At 42.8% G+C, this 5,416-nt stretch overlaps 1 pseudogene; it reads left to right on the top strand.

Moving 5' to 3' along the window:
• The first annotated feature begins 840 nt into the window (after positions 1–840).
• On the top strand, positions 841–2,018 carry LOC124232145 (F-box/LRR-repeat protein 21-like; annotated as a pseudogene).
• Positions 2,019–5,416: the final 3,398 nt, after the last annotated feature.

The following is a 5,416-nucleotide window of genomic DNA, read 5'->3' as shown; positions in this document are numbered from 1 at the left end:
TTAGAACTTAGTCTAAGCCAAAATCTGTCTGTCTGTAAATCCCGCCCACCACCAGCGTTATGACATCCCTTCCCGGAAAGAGGGTGGCCTCTTTAAGGTACCGTTGGAGACACAAACCTTCTGGATCTCTTTCACCATGAAAACACTTGAGAAATGCTGACAAGGCAATCAAAGTAAAAGGCGAAGAAGGCCACATAGCCAAGCCTTTGGAAAAAGTGCCTGTCCTTACCCTCTCTTGGCTTACATGGTGTTCAGCCTTCTGCTCTCTCAGTGCTCACCAATGAGCCTTCTAATCAACAAATCTGATGGCCTCCTCCATGTCTTTGTCTTCTATGACCTCCAACCTCTGGAAGTTCTCCTCTCTTAGTGTCCGGAAGACTTCATAACAGCTGGGCTGGGTCTTAAAGGAAAAGTAGCAATGTGCTGTACAGAGAAGGGGGATACTGTATATTCAAATTCCCGTTCAACATAATCATTGATGTGCCTAATAGTCAATGCAAACGTCAAACGTTAAAAACCAAATTTTTCTTATGTTACATCATATACAAAAGTTAACTCAAAATGGATCAGAGACCCACCCTAAGAGCTCAAAGTATAAACCTCTTAGAATAAATCATAAGAGAAAAGCTTCATGACATTGGATTTGGCAATGAATTCTTGGACGTGACACCAAAAGAGCTGGCAACAAAAGCAAAAATGCATGGATTAGACTACATGAAAATTAAAAACCCGTGGGTGTTAAAGGACACTATCAAGAGAATGAAAAGGCAACACACAGCTGAGGAACCTCAATGGCACCCATTAGGGTCTGTGTCAGCACGCCTGGACCAGGTCAGAGCAATGTCTCGGTCTCCAGGGAGGTCCCCCCTCTCCCCAGGATGCCACCAGAGCCCACCAGATCAGGCCCGCGCATCTTCTGTATGTAGGAGATGGAACGAAGTTTTTCATATCCCTGACCTTTGGAGAAAGTTTGAATTTGAACTGAACCAATCAGCAACTTTGTCTTTTCAAGCCACTCCTCGTGATCTCATTCAGCAGATCTTTAAAAGGCATGTTGCCTGTCTCCAGTATGTCAGCTTTAAGGTTGATAGCAGTACTGAATCAGCAGAGGCTGCCTGTGATATATTTTCTCAGCTGGGAAATGGTTCTCCACACCTTGGGCTTGATTTCTAGGGCCAATCCAAGTTTTATGAACGTGTCAAAGTCTCATTTTGTGTCAGCACTTACAGTTGTTTTTGTCAACTCAAAATCATTATCATCAATCAAAATTGAAGACCCACCCGTGGATGACCCTTCATTGAAGGTTCTGGTGGCCAATAATAGTGATACTCTAACACTCCTAACAATGAGCAGCTGTCCTTATGTTTCATCTGATGGAATCCTTTGTGTAGCTGATCATTGTCAAGGCCTTAGAGAACTGGCATTGAATTATTACATTCCAAGTGATGAACTTCTCCTGGCCCTTTCAAGTGAGACTCATGTTAACCTTGAACATCTTCGAATTGATGTTGTGAGTGAAAATCCTGGACAAATTAAATTTCATTCCATTAAAAAACAAAGTTGAGATGCACTTATTAAACACTCCCCTGGAGTTAATGTTGTCATATGCTTCTTTTTAAATGAAGAGGAATTTGAGACATTCTTCACAGAAGAATCCCCTGTCACTCATCTTTATTTCGGTCGGTCAGTAAGCAAGTGGTCCTAGGACGGATAGGTCCTATCTGCCCATGCCTAGCTGAGTTAGTGGTGTGTGCAAACGTTCTTCAGACTCTTGGTAATGAGCTGATCTGTATTGCTCAACACTGTAAAAACTGAACAGCCTTGGGCCTCAGTGCATGTGAAGTTCGCTGCAGTGCCGTGGTTGAGTTTGTAAGGCTGGGTGGGAGGAGGCTCGCGCAGCTCTCTGTGATGGAGGAGGTTCTGACCCCGATGGGGATTACGGCCTGGATAAAATTCACGCTGAAGCCTCCAAATACCTGGGAAGAACGTGGTTCCCGGATGTCATGCCTGGCTGGTAATTGTCTACCAAAGATTCTCAACTTTTTTTTTTAAGTCAGTAAGATTAGGTTCTTTCTGTCTATGCAGACATAAATTGTAAGATGTATTGCTGAAATGTTTTTGGTAAAATATTTTATCATTTGCAAATTGTCTTAATGTACTGCAGCAGAAACATTTGAAAAAATAGGAGAAATTTGAAAAGCCAGAAATTTCCATAAATCGGGTGCAGACGCTATATTGTGAATTAGTTCATATGCTAAAGGCTACAGATGGTTTCTAGATAAGCTCCTCAGCCTTCCTTGAAGGCATGTTTTAGCTTGCTAAATAAATTTATAATATTAAGCTTTCTATCCTTTAAATTATGCATTTACAACTTTATATTGTTTTAATTGTTTTTGTTTCATTTTGATATTAATATATTTTACAAAATATTTAGTATTAAAAACAGAGTAAAATCAAAATATAGATATAAGGTTGGCTTAATTTTACTTCCTTTTTAGCACTATATAAGATGATATTGTGATTCAATAAACAACTTGTAATTTCCAAAATAGAAAAAGGCAACACACAGAATGGGAGAAAATATATGCAAATCATCAGTGTAGCACACCCAGGTGGTGTCGCAGAATTGCTCGCATGTGGGGATCCCCTCCCCCTGCACACCCATACACAAATCTGGTGTCAGAAGTGTTGTGAGTGTGAAAGCAGAGTTCTGCATGAGAGTAAAGGATACATGGGAGGAAAAACTGGGATAATTCGAATACAGGTGGTGTCAGGGAAGTGGGACTTGCCACATCAGCCTTGACTCATAAAATCACATGGTTTGGGAAGAGAAAGGATGAAAAGGTGGGACATGAACCTTTGATTCCGGCATGGCAACGTGGTCACCCATGATGTGGACCAGGAGCTGTGCCACACTCAGTTACTAAAGGTAAATGTCACCAATGGAATTTGGAGACGGATCCAAATCACAGGCAGTTGGTTCACTGAATGCTTAGGGAAATGCAAATTAAGAAGAGAAAGGCAAAATATTCAGTCTCTTTGTTATTGTTATCTGTCATAGCTAAAATAAAATTAAAAGAAAGTACTAGGTATGATTTCGATGCTAGACTAAGCTCAGAATTCAGTCACTGGCCTCAACGCCACCCTGCAAAACAAAAATTATACCGGGACAATGGAAAGTACCTCTAAGACCTCTGGTCACCAGGAAGGGAGTCAACATGGGTGGAGCACAAAACCGAAAAACTATTGAAACCAGAAGGTATAGTGGGAAGGAATTGTTTCATTTTATAGATGGATATTGTCAGCTTCCTGAGGAACCTTTACTAAAAGGGAATGCAAGAGTGACTGATTTGGAGGCTGTGTCTTTTCTTTTGAATGCTTCGGAGTGGAAGAGAGTGTTTGGGTTGATTCAGGAGCCACAGCTCACTATGGAACCACCACAGAGGGCTATATGTGACCCAGACACACAGGAGGTTATTCCCAAAGGAACAGCCAGCCTGGCGGCCTGGGTAAAAGCGACGGTAAGGTCTGCTTACCCTGAGAAGGGGGACTGTCCATCTCTGTCTATGAATGCCAAGTGGAACACCCCAGATGAAGCAGCTTATATGCTTCACATGCAAGCCATGCGGGACTGGCCTTATGATGACGCGGATATTCACCCACTGAATATGCCCATTACTCAGGTCATGGTAAAGACTATGGTTAAGGGGACCACTTTCATGTGGGCACCCCATATAACCTTGCAGCTGCAAAAGTGACCGACAGTTCAGGAAGCCTTATCGAATTTGCTGTCTCAGTTTCCCTTCATGGGCTTTACAACTGCCAAGAAAAATATTAGGTTAATTAACAGGAGAATGGGGAAAGGCAGAGGAGACAATCAAGAGACTGGTTTTAGCTGGGTGAAAAATCTCTAAACAGTTATTAAAGGCTAATGTGAATCAAGCAAATATTGATAGGAGTGAAACAGAGAGGAAACAGAAAGGCAAGAGTCACAGGACTTGTCCCAGGAGAGTGGAAATCTTTAGATGAATTTGAAGAACTGGGAGGAATAAAATGGACATCAATGAGGTCAGAACCAAGGTATTCATACAGCACTACCAAAGGTTGGAAAGGCAAAAGGGTCCCCCTGCTGGTCCACCAAGATTAAAGGGCTCCAGACAAGTCAACTAGGTGTATCCCAATTTGGAAAAATTTTGAAAGCCTGAAGGCAGAGATTACAAGGAGAAACCTGACCAACAATCGCCTGTGTTTGTGGCAATGGTTAGGCAGATTAAACAAGTTGAAGACTGACAAAAGGGCCAGAGTCCCTTGGCTTGCCTCCTCACTGGGGACCCAAAGCCTTTTGCACAAGGGTGAGTAAGATGGTCAGTGGGTGGAAAAGAGAAGTCCCCAGGAGTCCTTGATGATCAGGATTATTTTAGGCTGGTTACTGTTAAAAACTGCAGATGAGAAGGAGGCTCTGAGGAGTGGAATTTGCTTGCCCTTTGATCAGAGACATTTGCATTTGTGAAGGAAGTCTCCATCTGCATGGGCTGTCTCCCTCTCTGCACCAGGAGGAAGGGGGGATGACCTTATCTCTAGAAACTCTTAATGGAGACGGCAAGGACTTAAGTCTTGTTTATTGTGCTTGTCTGGTAACCTCATGTAGCTGACTTCCCCCACCACCAACATCCTCCTTTGTCTTTAGCTGAAGATAATATTTAAGGTGGTGGCTTCTGCCATGTACTTAATCCGGTTTGATTCTTATCTAAAAGTTATAGGACCACCCAATAACCAGACCCTACCGGCACTGATACCATTTTAACAACTCTTTTTACATATTCTTTCCTTTGTCTTGTAAAGAGATAACTCACATATCTATGCCTCAATTTAGCCCTACCCTCAACCCATGTTTGCAGCAGCAGATCCTCCTGCCCGGGGGTACTGTCCCCATGCAGCAGCAGCTCTGACTGCCCATGGGTCCTGTCCCCATGCTATTCTCTAAATAAAGGAGCACTACTGCCAGATGGTGAGAGTCCAAGAAATCTTTCTTTCGACTCCTTGGCTCACCAACCCTGCATCACTTGATATAGTTGCCTCACGCACTGTGGTACCAAAACCCATTGGCGATGCCCTGACATGGGCTCCAATTAGACTGAGAGAACATAAAAGTGTAAGAGTCAACCAGGCTATGAAAGTTGAAATGTTTAAAGAGGCTTTATATACAGAAACCGTGTCTTGTTTGCTTGGATGTCTTATAGGAATGGCTATTATGTCTGGCTGAGGAACACTTCCCCTACCTAGTATTGTGAAACCAAAACCTGTTGATGACGGCCTAAAGGAGGCTACAGTCGGGAATGTAAGGATGAATGGAAGTCAGGTAAAAGTTTGTAAGAGAAATGGTATGTTTGAAGAGGCTTTATGTGAAGTGGCTGCA

This window comes from Equus quagga, unplaced genomic scaffold, assembly GCF_021613505.1.
Source record: "Equus quagga isolate Etosha38 unplaced genomic scaffold, UCLA_HA_Equagga_1.0 HiC_scaffold_27607_RagTag, whole genome shotgun sequence".
Lineage (NCBI taxonomy): Eukaryota > Metazoa > Chordata > Mammalia > Perissodactyla > Equidae > Equus > Equus quagga.
Note: the sequence above shows the minus strand (reverse complement) of the source record. Positions and strands in the feature narration are given on the sequence as shown.